Here is a 19,370-nt window from a genome sequence, read left to right as displayed (position 1 = left end):
CTGACATCATCTTCTGGTCAAGTAACAGAGTCCTCCTCCTGCTCTCTGTCTCCTTCATGGCCCTGCACTGCATCCCCTGGCTGAGCTCCTTACCTGAGAAATTCTATATCATAGTGACAGGGAGGCATTTTTCATGGCTACTGTCATTAATTAATTACCTTGATAATTTCCATCCTTAAACTTCAGGCCTGGATTATTACTCATTTCCCATCCTGACCAGCCCACTACCCTGTCTAGACATCTCGTTTGGCAGCTAGACCATATGAGTGCTGCTGCCTTGACTAAACAGTTGGTACAATGTGCATCTTATTGTCCTCAGTTAAGTCCCTGGTCAGGGTTGTTTTTAAGCATCTCCTTCCCAGCAGCTGTTGAATCAAGGGTGAAGGTATTCAAGGGAATCAGGGAAGGTTTTCAACATCATTCAAGGTGATCTTCAGCCATTTTGGGGCAATGAACAATACCTTGTGCAGTGGAGGTGTGTATAAACTGTATATTAAATGCAGGGATTTTAGTTCCTCTTGTCTAAACCAGACCAATATTGGGCTTAAGCCTCATCTCTTATTTGTTTTAAATAATTAAAAATCAAGCACTCTTGGTGCCTTGGAGGACATTTGGTCCATTCCATCATGACAGATTGAAAAAAGAAAAGAAGAAGGAGGAATTAGCAGATATCAGCTCTTAATCTCCAAATGCTCAGACTCAGGAGCATAAGCAGACTTAACATCTCTTGATATGGTTCCCATACTGCAAGCAGACTAAATAAATATCTCTGTGGTCTTAAGGCTGACATCAAACCATCATCTCATAAAAAGAAGATGCTGACTGAAAAGTGTGTGGATCATGGCGGAAGCTGTTCTTGTCTAATGTCTAATGTTCTTGTCTAAACTTCTGCCAGTTTGTGAGAAAACATTCCCAGAACACCACTGTCATCGGCTGGGTTGTGATAGCAGCACCACAACCAATCTGCTTTGGGTTACCCAAAAAATTCAGATGTGCAGGTTTTATCTCACAGCACAGTCCTGAAGAGCTCCTTTATGCTCACAAGCTGTGGAAGGTTTGTGTAGTTCTGTCAGAGAACATGCCCTGTGCTCTCTGTCACACACAAATTCCCTCTCAGCATTGTACCTCAGGCATGACTGAAGCCAGCTCTTTCCCCATTACTCCAATAAGCACCTGAAATGTTTTCCTCATTTGGAAAACCCAGTAGGACCCAAGTTTACAAAGTCCCTGTGTGTAATCACCTTTTTGTGGGATTTTCCTCCTTATCTGCATTTTCATATTGCAGAAATAAGACCAATACTCTCATTTGTGTCCCATCAATTTCTTTGTTCAGTTCATTGATCTTGGAAATCTCCATAAGGAAATTAGGCAAATCAGGCCTAAACTTTTCCTGAATCCTTTCCCTGATATTGAAACCTTAAGGTGGTTATTATTAGCAGCTTGGCTTTAGAGTTATGTATGTGCTGGGATAAACTGGTCTATTTTAGTAGCAATTTTCTAATTTGAAGATACTGGAGATCTCAAGACAAATATGTAATGAAAAGCTAAAAGAATGCTTTACTTACAGAAAAATCCTAAGAAATGTAATGAGAAAGGATACAGAAGACTCGTAGATACATCTTTAAAATACATAGAGTTTAATAGATCTCTCCTCAGTTTTGCACCCATCCTAGAGGACTGAATAGGAAGACTAGACATTCATAGATTCATAGAATGGCTTGGAAAGGGCCTTAAAGATAATTTTCTTCCAACCCCCTGCAATGGGCAAAGACACCTTCCACTAGACCAGCCTAGCCTTGAACACTTCCAGGGATAAGAGGAGTCCACAACCTTTGAGAGACCTGTTCCTGCATTTCACCACCTTCATAGTGAAGAATTTCTCCTAATATCTAATCATCCTGACATCCAGGCTAGCTCTACTCTCCTTCAGCTTTTTTGGGATTCAGTGATGTTGAGGGGAAGTACCTTCCTTTCACAGCTTCAGGCCTCTCCCTCTAAAGACTTCACAAGTGGTCCTTCAGGGAAAGATGCCAAAGGCTGGAATATCATACTGCATAATGGGAGACAGTCTCTGCAGATGAAGAAATCTGTAGAGCCTAAACATCCAGTTTCCAGCTGTGTGAAATCGCCACACTGTTTATAATAACTAGAAGGATTGAGATTGCAAACTTATCTGGCATTTTTTTTTGCAGCATAATTTTCAATTTTTACATGCTCCAAAGATCACAGGTTCCTGTTCACAGCCCCTGTTAAATATCCTGAAATACATCTCCTCTAGAAAACTGTTCTGTTTTAGCCATTCTTTTAACTAGATGCTTCCACGAGGAGGGATTTTCAGCCCATTTTTGCTCTACAGTTCATTGTTCCTAATCTCTCCATTGCCATTGCTATAGCAATCAAGTGCCTGTGATATGCCCCAACTAGAAAATGTCTTTTTTATTTCATTAGCTCCCAAGTTGAATCCTATTACTTATTAATAACCTCATTCCACCCCTGCTCTGCATTGATCCCTCTTATCAGCACTGGCTCCTGCTGCCTTCTCAGCTTTCTCAGTGTAATGTTTTCAAAGGTAAAAATTTCCAGCCATCTCTCCAGGCAGGACTCCTGTGCAATCAATAAGAAGCTCATCACTTCCACACTTACCAGCCTCCCTGGCAGCTCTTGCTTTGCTCGCTGTTTTATCATTCCCAAATGTGTCTCCTCTTCCTCCTCCTCCTCCTCCTCCTGATGGGAATGGTTTACGCACTCGGTGGTGCTCAACCTGCTACAGCAGGGAACCTCCTTCCTCCTCCTCCTCCTCCTCCTGATGTCTCCTCTTCCTCCTCCTCCTCCTCCTTTACTCACTCGGTAGTGCTCAACCTGCTACAGCAGGGAACGAAGGGACCAGGTGCCTTCTTTGCTCAGGAGGACTGCAAGGCTTAGAAATCTTACAGAGAGATAAGTAGGAGATTAGGGTCAGCATTACTGCAGGCACCTAGGGACTGAACAGATTCCAATGTTAAAAAAAGCGCACCGGAATGTGTTGTATTCTACTAATTTCTTCAAAGGGAGGAGTATTCTTTAAGAACCCATCTTTAAAGAATCCCCCTCCTCCATCTGTCTTTCTCCCATCAAGCACTTTTTTTATTCTGCTTCCTTCTCTTCTGTGCCCTGCTTGTTCTTTACCCGGTCTTTGCTCTCTTTTTACAGGAGAACATGACCCCAAAATCCTCACATCTTGCACGTCCTGTAATTAAGGTGTTGATTCCTCAAATAATGAATTTGAAACACTTGTGTTTCAACATCTGAGTAGAAGCTGTCTGATTTTCTGCAAAACCAGTGATGGGGTTTCTAGGTATGTTTGGGTTCTGAAATGCCAGTTATTCATGTTGTATCCTAATTTCAGTGCATAATGGGGGGCCTAAGTCCAGGGAAATCTGATGGCCTACAGTGAGGAATGTTGAGAGAAAGGTGCTTCAAACCTTATCAAGCCTTATCATTCAGATACATTATGAACATCCATTGCATGGAGTAGAAGAACTTTTCTAAGCTCATGCTGAAAGTGCAGTACGTTTTAACAGCCCTAATTCCATTGACAGCACTCCCAGCTCTGTGCCAAAAGGGAGCAAGGCAATGTGAGTGAGCAATGAAAGCCATGAGATCACCCAGCCTGTGACACCTGGGAGCTGACAATGATGCAGGTAGGGGCTAAATTAGTTAACAGAGATATACAGTGCATTTTAAATTAACTGTATATGTTCATCGGGTCAGGGTCTCACTTGGAGGTGGATAGACTAAGCTCTAGAGGTTTTCACATTATAATGACCTAAGTTCATCTAAGGACACATTTTTTGCTGATCCAACTTGCATAAAACTTGTGGCACATTGCCAAACACAGAGTCCAGTGTCTAATTCAAGGTCTCTGTTCATGTTATCTCTTCACTTGTTTCAAAACCCCTCTGCAAGACCTTGCTGTTTGCCACTTATCAGACTCCTATTTACTGCTCTTTATGATTCACTCTGCAAAATCTTTTCCTAAATTATTCATCCTTCACACTGCTGGTTAGCAGTTCTTACAAAGCACCAGTTGAAGGCATGATTTGAATCCCTGCTGCTTCTTGATAGCAGTGCTGCAGCAAGACAGACCCCTGAGTTTAGACTGGTCCTTCCAAGTTAAACCAGCCACACTTTGCTGTATTTTCTGGCTGTGTTTATTTGGTGCTGCTTAACTGCCCTTCAGTGTCACATATGCCCAGCTCTTCTGCATTGTCCTCTTCCCATGTCCTGCCACCTCCAGGCTCCATCAGAATTACATGGATGTCCTGGCAGTACACAGATGCTTTGGTCTGTGCTGCCTCACACCCATGAGTCTTTTAAAAAGAAAAGCCTGATCTTCAGAATTTTTAAATTGTTTTTTTCCACTGATCCTCATTTGAAGAAGATGCAGATGTTTCCCATTTGGCCTCCATGCATACACTGACAGATGCTCAGCAATGCCAGTTGTTATTTCCAGCCTCTCCTCAGATGCACTGATGAATGTCATGTTTGCAGCAGTCTTGTCTCCAATGTTTTTCTAAACCATGCTATTGTGGCAAGCAAACCTATTCACAATTGCTGTCAACCTGTGGGTCTAGCCTTAGAGTTGTTCCTGAGCCTATTTATTTTTGTTTCTGTCTTGAACAGCTACAGGAGCTGGGTTTTATCCACACCAAGAGGAATAGATAAATTCAGTAACAGACATCCAGGGAGGAAACATGAGAACTTCAGAAACATTCTGGAATTTAATCAGGTTGAATATACACTAATAAATTAAATATGCTTGGGTATATTTTTTTCCAAACTGAAGCCAACTATTCAAAGTGCACCTTGCCAGGTCTGGATTGCTGATCACAATGGGACTGTACTTGCAGAGAATTCATTTATAGAGCCAAGAACAATGTCTGTTATCACTAATGCCACTGAGGAGACCAGTGCCATCTCTCTCTTGGTTTGAAGAGTCCATGATCTTAATCTGAGAAGACTTTATTGGTTTTGTAGGGAAGTGTTTTACAAGGACATAAATGAATATCCAATATTTTCCCTGTACACTATTTATTCTGAAAGGTCCATCATCTTCCCTGCAAAAAAATAGATATATCATCCCTCCTGCTATGGTATCCACCTTCCTCATCCACCACTGGTTAGGAAGATTACTCTGCCATAGGTATGGAAGCCAGGGAAGCTGCAAAAATCTCTGAACTGCAGATGAGCCTTGACTTTTAACAATAACCACAGTAAACCACATCACTCCAACAAATGTGGGACAGCACAGACAGGATAAAATTCCATAATATTCCTCAAATTACGACTTTGAGGAGTAACTTGCTTAAGTACATGTTCCTTCTGTCTGCATACAAGTCTGGGAAAATCAGGGTTAATGATAATTTTGTTCTCGGACATTTTCATCCAGGAATGAAAAATTCACAGCCATACCAAATGCTAAAGGCCAGCTTCAGGCAGTTCACACACCCAAGCACAAAGAGCAAGGGCAGTTTCAGAGCCTGAATGTCCAGCTGTTGGCTGATGCAGGATCAGTGCATGCAACCCCCAACCTCCCTGTGGTCAAGCTGGCCACCAGGACTTCATGAAAGCTCCTGGGTCCCTTAATGCTGGGCACAGTGTAAATACCACTGAACAATGCCTCTCAAACATTTACAACCCAGACAGAAAATGCAGTCTGGGAGAGGATGTGGAGGCAGCAGAGGTGATGCACACCAGTCTCAACAGGAGGCAAATTGCAGCCATTTGGGTAGCCCAGCCTTCCAGCTCCCTGGCTGGTGTGGGCTGTGTGTTTCTAACCCTTTGGAATCTGCTTCTTTCTTAGCACAAAAGTATTTTTCTTTGTTTTGTTTTGTTTTGTTTTTTTGGGGTTTTTTGGTTTTTTTTTTTTGGTTTTTTGGGGTTTTTTTTCTTTTTGGTTTTGGTTTTCTTTTTTGTTTTGGGTTTTTTTGTTTTGTTTTTTGTTTGTTTGTTTTTTCGGTGGTTGTTGTTGTTGTTGTCGTTGTTGTTTTTTGTTTGTTTGTTTGTTTTTTTGGTGGTGGTTGTTGTTGTTGTTGTCATTATTTTAAATTATTGTTTTATCCTGGTTGAGCTGGATGGCACATGATAACCTTGGCAAATGCAATCCTGAGCCATCCCTGCCTCCAACGAGGAGCTGGTGCTCCTGAAGACTCTCAGGGCTTTGCTCTCCCAGAAGGACCAGAATGACTTCCCCAGATAAGTTTTAACAAATCCTTCCAGACAATGATGTTTAATGCCTGTAAAGATTCACCAGTGCCAGTCTCACCTTGAAAAAGCAACAAAACTGCAATATATGAATTTTGCAGAAAAAAAAATCAAATAAAATCCTACATTTTGCTGTTAACAATATGATTTGAACTAAGCACAGCACTATGGAAACCAGCTATTTAAGAGAATATATTCTTTGTTGCAGGAGCTTTTACTTATTTTGCCAGGGTCCTTTCCACAGATAACAGTCCATAAGACAAGTTCTTCAACCCCTGTGAAAATGGGCTATTGATTTATATTTTCATTTAAAATTGCGTATTTTTTCATCCCTGATGTGTTTTTCTGTTTTTTGTCCAGAGTTCACTAACTCACACTGAACAGATGAGAGATATGTGCTCACATTTTGGCAGAGAAGTGCTGAGGTGGGGAGTTTTCAATAGCAAAAAGAAAGATGGAAATGCCTAAGCAGTTATTTTAATCAATTGTTCTTTCTAATGAGAGCAGCTCAGGGGGTGTAGTAAGCAATTCAGCATTATGTATTAATGTTTAAAATCCTCCTAAATCAAAGCTTGGAACAGACTCTCTGGATGGGGAGTCAAACAAAAATAATTAAGATATGCCAATACATTTTCACCAAAACCTTTTGGGAACCCCAGCTTGTGTAGATTACTACCATGAATGTGTAGATTACCATGGATGTCTAAATTAAAATGATCTCTTTTTTTAAAAACACAGGCTTAAAAATGTCTGAAAAACATTGTGGAAACAGCAGTCAATATCTCTGGGTCAGTGCAGAGGGTTACTGAAAGATTTACCTTTTACATGGGCAGATAGTGATGGACAAGGGGGAGAGGTTTTGATTAGGTATGAATGGGTTGGGTCCTAAAAAAAGGAGAGGTTTAGATTAGATATGTGCTGGTTTGGGCTGGACCTAAACCAGCCCAAGATATTATGAAGAAATTCTTCCCTGTGAGGGTGGGGAGGCCCTGGCACAGGCTGTCCAGAGAAGCTGTGGCTGCCCCATCCCTGGAAGTGCTCAAAGCCAGAAGCAACCTGGGATAGTGGAAACTTCTATATAACCCATGGCGGGTTGGAATAAGGTGAACTTTAAATCCATTCCAGCCCAAACCATTCCATGATCCTTTGGTTATGTGATTCTTGCTGACTCCTCTGAGCCTTTTCAGGAACATCAGTAAAACACTCCCTCCAGAGATAACCACACACTCACTCTCTTGCTTGTGCTTGTGTGCACGCACACACAGCAGCAAGAACTCAGACACATTTCAGGCTCTCAAGCCAGTGCTCTGTCCTGGTTTTTCAGCTGCCTTTGAAAATGAAATATTCAGAAATTGACTCAGGCACAAGTGAATATGGCTCTCGAAAGATTACGTGGGGGGGAAAAAAATGTTTTTGCAAGACAAGTTAGAAAGCAAAAAAAAATTACCAGTTTTTCAAAAGAAACATTATACACAATCTTGTTCTAAATGTGAGGAATAACAAAAGACAAATTGCACTGAAAACTGAAATACAATAGAGATGGGGTAATCAGCTTATGGACTGCTTTCATACAATAGAGAAAACCATGCATAATTTTCAGAGACACCTTCAGATCTCACTGCCTTCGAACAGCATCCTTATGTAAGCAGAGGCTCTTCAGAGCAGACCTCTTCTGTTTTCTGCCTTCATTTGCACCTTTATAGACATCAGTGACAAATCCAGTCAGAACCCTCTATTCTCATGAAAATGAGAAATAATTTCAGCTTCATCTGTTACACACTGCATGTTAAATTACAGATTTGTTACTGTCTGCACAAAAGAAGTCTAGGTGGCCTCTTGCACCTATGTACAATAATTATGTTAACAATTATGATATATACACAAATTCTCTTTTCAAGTCAATGACAGTTTTTTATGTGGGTTTGACTTCATGAGCTGCTTGCACAAGGAAGGGGCACTTCTCCTGTTTTAAAAATTTTGCTCCTGCTGAAATGTTGCTGCAGTCAGAAGTTGAGAACCTTGAAAGCAGGTGCGAAGAGGAAAAGCAGAGTGCACTCTCCTTTGCTAAAGTTCACACTTTTATGGTAAATAATAAATTAGACAGGAAGGTAGCCAGAAATACCAACAGTGTCTGCACAGGTAAATTTTTGCTGGCTAAGACTTCATACAATATATCCCCACTGCCCAGAACAGACAGATCAGATTTAATCTCCCATAGAGTCTCTCTCCAGAACACTGCTTAGCTCAAACATCTCCAGTGTGAGGCCCAGGGAACTGGAAAAGGAAGAATGGAAAGAAGGAACCAGAATGCTCACTGGTACTTTTTATAGATTGATGATGGACTTCTAAGCTGTCAGAGTCTTGCTGTGGGAAAGGAGGGATCATACCTCACAGGGTCATGGAATTCTGTGAATCCATTGTTAACCAAGTTAAAAATTTTGTAATATAAACCAAAACAAAACTCCTTTTTTTTTTTTTTAATATTTTTGCTCATTCTTTCAGTGCCTGTCTATCTCCTATGGCTGACCCTCTCATCCTTACTGAGGAAGAATGGGAGGTGGGTTGTGACACGTTGCCAGTGCCCTGAGATGTCTGTCACAAGCAGTATAATATCTGTGGTGGGGCTTCCTTCACCTTCTCCTTTGGGAGGTGTGTGATGTTAATGCTGATACTTTGCTTTTCCTCAGTTTTGGGTCTGCGGGGGCATATTTTTAGACATTCTCTTAACAAATTTTTTTTTTTAATTCTCTTCATTATGCAGTTTTTCTCTTTTTGTTGTCTCCAAAACTAGCCTTTACCTGAGCAACATAGGGCTGCATTTCTGCAGTGACCACTGACTGATTTTTAATATTTGTGATTACAGTTCGGGACCTCTGTTATCATCCCATGCTTGTAATCTTTCACACCAAATTTTATTTCAAACTTACAGGCTGTTTAGTTTGCACTGTAACTCTTTTTTATCACTGTGAACTGAAGCTGATCTAAACCAGACATAGACCATAATTACCTGACTGCTAGACAATTACAATTGTTAAAAAAACAAAGTTAAAATCCACTCAGCCTGGGCAAGACAAACTAGCCATCAGTCTGGACTGACTAAGCCTTGAAAGTAAAGTGCAAAGCCTGTGCTTTAACTTGTATCAACAGAAATCAGAATTACCAGGCTGCAAACTCTTCCTGCTCTACATATGTCAAGACCTGTCACAGGAAACTCTAGAAGAAGACATTTCTTGGGATGTTGCCACTGGTAGGCTCCAGCCATCTGATAAGCCCTGGCAGCTCCCATCAGCTCATCTGTGGCACCAAAGCATGCCTGAATTCACATTGGGTGGCTGCTCCTTGGCTGCTCTTTTGGTGCTTAGCTCCCAGTCCCAGGAAGGGCAGGAGGATTTTAAAATGTCCCCACTTTCCAAGTCTGCAGCCTTTAATCACCACAAAAGACCCTCTCTAACCTAATGGATAAATCAGAATGTTGGTTTGCCAGAATTTCGTGCTACACTGCCATGCTTTCTTGTACTTTTAGCATTGATCTCAGCTTCCTGTGTAACCACCTGCCTCTCACTGCACTACAATTCTGTGGTTGCATTTCTGTGTGTCAGCAAACCATAGAATCAAAAAATCATGGCATGGGTTGGGTTGGAAGTGCCCTCAAAGATCCTCTTGTTCCAGCCCTCTGCCATGGGCAGGGACACCTTCCACTGTCCCACTTGCTCCAAGACCCAGTCTGGCCTTGAACACTTCAAGAGGCATCCACAGCTTCTCTGGGCACCCTGATCAATGCCTCACCACCCTCACAGTAAAGAATTTCTTCCTTATCTCTAATCTGAACCTACCTTCTTTCAGTTTGAACCATTTCCCCCTTTCCTGTCACTACATGCCCTTGCAAATTATGCCTTTCCTTGTATTACAAACCTAATAAAAGAACACTTCACCTCATAATCCTCTTAACTAACTCTTTCTTCTGTGTGTTTCTGTCTCACTACAGTACTCCAGTCTTTGTGTGGGTGCAGGCTGCCATGAAGCAGACACTGACTTTTCAGCAGTTTCTTTAATTTCTATTCATAAATTTGAAAGTGTTACACAGAACAGCTCCCAAAGTCTTTGACCAAGAAACTTCTCACTGAACTGAAAGGTTAAACATCACGTATTTTGGCTCATTAACTGCATAAGAATTCACAGAATCACAGAATCAGAGAATAAGCTGAGTTGGAAGGATCCACAAGGATCATCAAGTCCAGCTCCAGCTCCAGCTCCTGCACTGAACCACCCCCAAGAGTCACACCATGTGCCCAGGAGTATTGTCCAAACACTTCTTGCACTCCAAAAATTGAACTTGGTTTCCTGGACCTATTAAGTTCTTAGTACTTTTCTTCTCTTTTTATGAGAGGAAAGTCAAGGTATAAAAAAAAATCTTTAATTGAGATTTCCCATGCCACAGATCAGACCACACAAACAAATAAGTAAGTAATAAATCAATCCAAGCTTGTGATTTGGAAGTTTCCCTGGAACTCTTTGATGAACATACCCAGAAGTACAGGATCACAGGACCTCTAGAGACCATCAGATCCAACCTCCCTGCTCCAGGCAGGGTCAGCTGGAGCAGGTTGCTCAGGGCTGCATCCACATCCCTGCACTGTGACTCACAGCCCAGCTCAGAGCTCTGGGGCACTCGCCAGGCTGCTGGGCAGTTTGGCCATGGAAATACTTCCAAAAATCCTTCCAAAAATCCTTCCGAAAATCCTTCCATTCCTTGCATGCTTGATGGCAGTGCTAATACTTAGTTTTATGTATTCTTGTGTGGATACCTGCAGAATGTAGGAGAGCCAACAGCTTTATGAATCCCTGGATGCCTTCACTCATCCTTTGACTGGGGCATGACCTCGCTGCTCCCTTCTGCACAAGGACTGAGTGAGAGCCTGCTGAGCCCTGAGCCCTGTCACACCATGTCACTGTCCTCCTGTGCTGGGACTTCTTCTGGCCTAATACTGCACTTTGGCAACATAGCTCTGGATAACTTCCTCCCTGCTCTAAAAGAATGCTGTGCTTTGCAGTCAAAATGCCTGCAGGACTCTCTGATGGCTGGTGCAGTGCATGTGATACACTCAGGAGATGGGCTGGTGTCCCCAGGCTTTCATTCTCCTGCAGTGCTGCTTTAACTGCTGTGGTGATGTCTCATTTTAGAGATGACAGCTTCCCCTTCAGTGGGCTCGCTGAACCACACCACATTCTGTGTTTTGAGAAAGTAAAAGGATGTAAAAATTTGGCCTTCTTCTGTTTGCCATGTTACTGTGTTGGCTTTTGAAAATATTACTTGCTGCTAATTATCCTTGATGCTAATATTAAGATATCACGGTTGAGCTAAGTAATTAGAGGAAGGAGAGCATCTATGTTCTTATTAACTAAACCAGCTAACAAGCACAAGCAGATGCTCACTTGCTCCAGCTTTCTCCTGTTTTCTGCTGTTTATCTGTTCAAGTGCTGTTTGGTGGCCTCCAAAGCACACTGGACTGAAGCTGAACCCTCACCCTTTCCATCTGAGTGCCTTATCAATGTTCACACTGACAGCGCTCAGAGGCACCCATCCTCCTCCAAATTTCCCACACAAAAGGAAGACTCTGGGACTGTATGAGCTGACACAAAATACCAGCACACTCCAAAGTCATTACTGATGAGTGTGCAAACAGCAGTTAAATCACTGTGGGCATCCTTGAAGATTTATAACATGCCCCATGTTGGACATCCAGATATTTTTCTCTTTCTTAGAACTGTCTAAAACACATCTTCTGTGCTGGCAGTTGTCTGCTTGAGTTGTTTTCCTTAACTTTTATGGAGGGTTGGACATCTGCAAGGTGCATTCACATCTGATCTTTGGGCAGATCTCAAACCACAGCTGCTCATCAACAGGCACAAACAAAGTTCTCCGTGTTCTGGAGATGAAAAGTGCATTTATTCTTATTAATTGTACTCTGGTCCTCAGACATCCACCTTCTTCATCAATATTTTTCTACTCCACTAAATTGATGGATTAACTTCCAGGTAAGCAGATCATCTCAAAAGACCCGAGAAATCCCTGTTGCAGCTTTTCTCTTCCTGACAGTCTCAACACCTCCAGCAGGGCTGCTTTATGTGTCTAGAGCTTTGCCTTTATGTGATTGTGTTTCTGACCTGTTTTCTCCCTTGCCTGAGTCTAGGTTGAACTGGGTTTTGCTTATTTTTTCTCATCCAATTCACATTCTTGGCCAGATGACTTTTTCTGTCTCCTGTGCTTCCTTCAGCCTGAGCCTTTGCATTCATTCCTCATTACTTGTTGTTTTTCACATTGTTTAGACAAAGTGTCCAAGGTCTGATCCCTTACCAGCTCCATTCTGTTATCAGGACAACAGTAGACCAACAATTGATCCAGCTGTAGTTGAATATCAAGAGCTCTTGGCCTCTCCATAATTTTTTCCCTTCTGCCCTTGCCCTCTGCTCTTCTAATTCCGGCCAAATCTCTGCTGTCTCAGGAGATGCATAAAACTCCCTTCACAAACTTCTGCACTTTATACACAAAGAAATGCACTCTATCCATCTTTGAAATTGAAATTACAGATGAAAATCACTATCCATTCCCACTGGACTAATACAGGATTGATTGTTCCACACAGAATATTATCCAATCTGACCAAAAAGAACACAAATGACAGGTGGCTTAAGGCTTTTCCTGGGAGACTGTGACACATCCTGCTCAGTGTCTTTGTAAGGAGTTTGTGCTGATAATCAAATTCATGTTATCAGTTTTAAATTCAACCTGTTACTCTGAGTTATTCAGTACAATCCTTAGTCAATTCATCATTATTATTGTTGCTGTTTACATAATGAAGTAAGGAGAGGAAATACTTGGCTCCAGTAGAATGTTTGCTGGTTTATATGTGTCTAATCAAAGTCTTGCTTGAACTGCAGAATTTGTAATCTCTGTAGGATTTAAGATGAGGCTGTTGCACTGAAGACTCATAGTACAAGGACAGCAAATACATATAATGAACCAGGCTCAAAAAGAGGCAATCTATCCTCCTGAAACCTGATGTGCATTGATTGATTACGAAAATATTTACAATATTTTTAAAAAAATTATTTTCCAGGGCCTTCTGGAAAACTGCTATCTTTTTGTGTTTACACCTAGACAGTCTCTGCCTCAAGAAGTCCACAGTGTAAATAAAGGGATAAATAAAGATACAGAGATATCCCAGCCCCAAGTGCAACTTTCCTCAGTATTACCTTTGAGTCTTTATGAAACAAATGAATCAGTCTTCCTTCTTAATGAGGAATTCAGTCTGGTGTCTAACTGAGTGATTCACAGTGAAGCAAAACACAATTGGGCAACTGTGGATTTTTGGAACTAGATGATTCTTGATGTCCCCTCCAGCCCAAACACTTTTGTGGTTCTATGATTTCCAGTTATAACAGTGTGTGATTAGAGAGAGTGATGCAAGGTCACTGTTTCTGTCTTGCTTAAAGAGTGTCCATTACCTGAAAACTCACCCTACATATATGCAATTTTATCAGCCAAAGCTCTTAGCTGGGCTGTCCCTGGATTTCAGTCCCTTGGTAAGTGAGTGAAGGGCTTGACTCCTTCCCCATCTCCCCAAAATGCTCCTGAAAAAACAATGGCATTGCTTTTCTGGGTATGCTTCTCCAGCCCAAAATCTCCCTCAGATTCCTCAAGTTCTCATTTTGTCTGCTTAAATAAGTCCATCAAGTACTTAAACCCTGTAAAATTGCCTTTTAGTTGCCTATGGCTGCATAGATCTGCAGTGACAAAAGCACCTGCTTTTTGCACAAAACACTATTTACTTATTCCTTTAAGGTACAAAGCTTTCAGAACAAAGTATGACAACCACAGTCAGGCTGAGTGCAAAGGTATTAAGTTCACATTCACAAATTCACATCCTTTCATCCTTTAGAGGTAGAAATCCCACTCTGTCACCACACCTTTGTCTCCCTGACTTTCTGTGAGACAGGGAAACTGTCAGCCTTTTATGAACTCACGTTAGCCTTACTTACCCAAGCTCCTCCCTTCTTTTCAAGCACTGTTAAAATCTTAGACCCCCTTTGATTTTTATGTCACTTTTAGCTTTGGGAGAGTAACACTTTCCAGCTGAATGGAGCCATCTAGGCTGGGGACAATTTCTCCCTGTAATTCATGACCAGCTGTTGATATGTAAAGGTCCCTAACTATGTACTTGAGCTGCTTCATCTGTGATGGATTTATCTTTCTAACTTGCTACAGTGCCTTTTTCCTTCAACCAGGTTAGAGAAAAGGGAAAAAAGGAAAAAAAACCAACCAAAAACCATCTTCAATCAGATTATCAACTTGATTGAAATTAATGGTGCAGAGTAAGAAGAGCAGGCCAGCATAAGTTAAACAATATTTGAGTAAGTGGAGTCTGCAAGCCAGGGGGGACTGATGAACTGTGCTGCAGGGTACTTCAGTAACTACCAAAAGGAATCACTGCCTGATAAGAGATTGTCTTTAAGATCTTGTGGAGGAAAAGCAGCAGAAGACAAAAAAAAAAAAAAAAAAGAAAAAAAAAAGAGCAAACAGTGCTGTCATGGAAAGAAAGGTGAATCCAGATGAGTCAGCCGAACTTTGATGCTTGGAAAGAAAATGACCAAATAATGAAACAGTTGATACATAGGTACCTCAAGGAAAGTGATAAAGAAACATCCAACATTGATTTGCCAAAAACAGATTGCTTCCACACAGCTGAAGACAGGACAATGTTACTTAGTAAGGGGAAGCACAAATCTTTGACATTTCTCACAAATGTGATCCACCATCATTGTTAAAATTGTAAATTCTCCAGCTTTTCCTGCTGTAGAAATATAGCTACATGACTTTCAGCAACTTCCTCTGGGTAGGCTGTAACTTTTTCATTTAGTTTAAATTTTAATTTTTCTTGTTGTTGTTGTTCTTTAGCATTTGTAGCCTAATTTTCCAGGTTATTTCATTCCTGAGTTAATGTGATGGTGATTAAAGTACCCGTGCTGCTTCCTTGAGATGTACCTGTTTACCCAGGCTGTGGTGCCAAGGGAATGATACAGCCTAAGCATTAAAAATAACTCTGAAACAGATGCATTTCTTGGAAGGAGAACATTTGCTTGTGCACAGAGAAAAAGCATACACATATTCCTCAACAGAAAAACATCTAGAGGCAGCTCAAACCACACTTATCCTCCATGTGTGGACAATGGAGCTGAGCCCTGGTTACCTGCAGAGAACCAACCAATATAGTGACAGAGCAGAGCAAATGGGACAATTACTCATTGTCCATGGGGTTGTGCATATTTTTAGCACTTTTTACCTGTAATCTGTAAACTGCAGATTGCTTTTTCCAGGCAGAGGAATCAAGGGCATCTCAAAGAGAGGCAGATTTCAGTAAAGGTATGTCCTGAAGGCACCTCCATCAGCTAAATTAAATGTAATCTCAGAAATCTAACTTGCACAGCAGCAGAAACACCTCCACAGGTCTCTATAGCTCCTTAGTCAACACAGTCTGAGGCTTCTGGCAAGAAATTCAGCTCACCCTACAGCAGACACCAGGGTTCAACTAAGTTGTACCCAGAGACACAAAACAGAACCTAATGGAAATCCTGCCTGCTGGGACTGGTGTCCAGAGGTGAGGTGATATTCCCTGGGCAGCTTCAGCAGTCCTTAGGCACTCAATCCTTGCCATTCCTCTGGAGTGGCTAAATTAAGACACCCTGCTGACAGGCAGACAGCTGTCTGTGGGCAAAAAAAGGTAGAACTTCATCTGGGCTGAATTCCACCTTTGTTCACAGCTTCACTTTTGAATGAAATCAGGCACTTGCTGTTAATGCAAGCCTGGAGAGTCCCTGCAGGGAACTGTTGTGGAGCAGCCAGAGCATCTACACAGAAACAGATTTCACAGAGCCTGGATTCTGTACTCAAACCCTGTGACACTGCTGCAAACAAGGTACATGGTACTCAGGGACTTCTTATACACCATCATTTCCCTAGGACCCCTGGGGGAATTACTCACTGAACCTGACAGGGTGGAGGCTCCAGCAGGAGAACTGTGTCTGGTGCTCAGCACTGCTCTGTGGGAGAGAATTGGACAATTTGGAGGGAGCCCAGAGCAGCAGGAGTGATTCAGGTGCTGAAAAATGTGGGTGATGAAGAAAGAATGAAATAATTTGGTCTGTGTCTGTATGTTAATCACCTTCAAGTGTCTAAAAGGTTAATAGCAACATAATTCTGATTCAGGGTTCTCAGTGTCCGTGGAGGGAAAGAAAACCTGAGTGGTTTTGAGCACAGCTAACAGGAAGGGGAAAACAGGCAAGAATGTTTTTGACATGAAGGACAGTGGAGTTCTTACACAAGTTGCCTCAGAAGACAGTAAATTAAAAGCTAAGAAGCATCTAAAATGTTATGCAAAATTCTGCTAGTAGTGGCCAGATTTTAATTTTTATAGAGAGTGGAAAGAATTTTTCTGTAGAGTAAATTCTTCTCCATCCCTTCTCAGTCTACTTATTTTATAAATGTATTTCAAGCCTAGTAATATTTTAATTATGTTGAGTTAGACAGATGAGAACACAGAACTGAACAGGGAAATAGGTGTGCTCCTGTATTTCATTCAAAATAAGAAAATCTTCTTTCCAGTTGAATGGTCTTTCATACAGACTCTATCATCCTTACTACAATTTAGTGAACTCTTGATAGCACCTATAAATGCCTCAAGTGAAGGTGTCTTACACACGGTAAGAGATCAGGGAAATGCATGGGCAGGAGAAAGAGGAACAAACAGAAAGTGAAACCTGGTAAAAAAAAAAAAAAAAAAGAAGGAATTGGTGGAAGGAGAAGTGATGTGGAGATGCAGAGTAAACAATGCAATGCAAAAGATGGTAAGAAGAAATGCCCTGTGGCAAAAGAAAGCAGAGAGAAAGCAAAGAAAACTGTACAGCAAGCAGGTTAGGGATGTTGCACTACCACAATTCAGTGTATTTCACTTGACAGGGAGGGAAATAGGAAGTTAAGCACTTTTTTCCCATTCAAAACAGGAATAATGTCCCTGGCCATCCACTGCTTTATTGAGCAAGACAAAATCTGCAGATGAAATGTTGTCACTGGTTCAAATGAGAGAGGAACAGGAGAGTGGGAGAGAGGATGGAAGGTTTAACCATCACATGGGAAAGGAAGACAGAGGGGTGCCAGGAGGGCAGAGCAGGTGCCTGACTTGCTCCAGGGCCCTTGTGGGTCTCACTAAAACACAGGACAGCCTGACTGCCCACAGTGTATGGTCCAGCACAAGCCTGACACCAAACTCACACAGTTGTGTCAGGAGAGGGTGTTTTTTCCTCCTGTAACTGGTGAGGACACTCATTTCTGATTTTGTCAGGCAGAAATTATTCATCTCAGCTCAGTGGCTTATGTTCCAGCAAGTACTGCCTCTCTCCAGGGCAAGCATGATTGCAGGGTGCACCATTCCCATATGCTTTCCAGAAACACATCCGTTTTTCCAGGAAATTATGATGCCTGAAAACACAGCCTGTATTGCTGCAGAGTGCAGCAGCAGCCAAAAGGCAGATTGAAAAGGTGGCTGGAAGAGAATGGTACCAGCACTGGTCTGTTATCTTCTGTGTATTGAGATGTCATCAACAGGTCAGGTTTGCAACTCCCTCACACAGGTTACATTTTTTTTAAAAAAAAAAAAAGAAAAAAAAAGAAATAGAAAAATTAGACACTATGACAAAGAAATCTTCAACCTGCTATTCAGAGATGGAGCAGTTAATAGGGGGATGGAAGGTTGTGGTCACCCTTCTCTGCAAAAGTCTTGAGAGGAAAAGTATCAGTACATGAAAAGTATAACTCTATTAGAAACCATGCAGAAACACAATTTTTTTTTTTTCATTCTCAAACATTATCCTGCTGTGTGTGTATACTGATCTCCCACTCATGGCAGTATTTCTGTATCAGGCATATGGATAGTACCAGATCATTCTCAATGACTCAGTATTTACGTGCAAAATGTCATGCACATCTGAGAGTGTTTTACACCTGGAATGCTATATTTGGCAGCACTGAGTGACTCAATTTTGCCAGCAATGTTAGCAACAGTGAGAAAAATAAATGGCAATTTTAATTACATTTTATAGATATTTTACAGCAAGAATTTTTATTTTGGCAAATAAAGACATCTGGAGTCTAAATATTTTACCTTCTCTGCTCCCACTGCTTTAACATGGCAGGGAAGGGATTCTATACATTGCTGTTCCCATATGTATTTGCTTTGCTGTTCACAGAGACATCAGAAGTGTAGCTCCAGTCAGAAACAACAGCAGCTCTGCACAGCACTCACAGGATCTGCTGAAGGCAGGTGATGCTGCAGAGGTGTTTTTTGGTGAGGTTAAGCTGTGCACATGACAGGGAGGACTCACCATCAGCATATGATCATTTTTACCTTCCACAGTCTCCAGTGACAAGGCTCATGACAGGGAGGACTCACCATCAGCATATGATCATTTTTACCTTCCACAGTCTCCAGTGGAAGGCTCCAAGGCTCAACAAGAACAAGAAAAAAAAGAAAAAAAAGAAAAAAAAAGCTATGATTTTGGGCTTTATTTAAACCATGATTTTTCTAAAAGAAGAGCTCAGAATTTTTCTCTCCATTTCTAAATATACAGAGTGCTATTAAAAAAAAAAGTCATTCCATGTGCTGGAGACTATCCATAAGGGACATTACTTTAAATGCTTTCTCTATTGTTGCAGCAAAGAAGCCATTAGATCCCTCTGCAGAGCAGGGAGAGACACCACCTCCTCTCCTGAATTTATGATCTGGGAGCTAATGCTCTGTCTAATAGAAATGCTTAGTGACTAATGAAGAAATAGAGAATGCAGACAAGCTTGGCCATACATTGGGAAGTTCATCAATATGCATTTTCCCATAATGCTCCAAGATATTTCCCATAAGAAGGCAGGAATCAGGCTGTAAGATATGAAAGCATGAAGCAGATATCTCTACTCCGTTTACCCTGAATACTCACCATCACAAAATATCCCTGGACACTCCAGAAACCATAACTTATACTTTAAAGTCTGAACCTGGAATAAATATTTCATCATGATCCTA

The sequence above is a fragment of the Passer montanus genome, unplaced genomic scaffold (genome assembly GCF_014805655.1).
Source record: "Passer montanus isolate IOZ18808 unplaced genomic scaffold, ASM1480565v1 scaffold78, whole genome shotgun sequence".
Taxonomy (NCBI): Eukaryota; Metazoa; Chordata; class Aves; order Passeriformes; family Passeridae; genus Passer; species Passer montanus.
Note: the sequence above shows the minus strand (reverse complement) of the source record.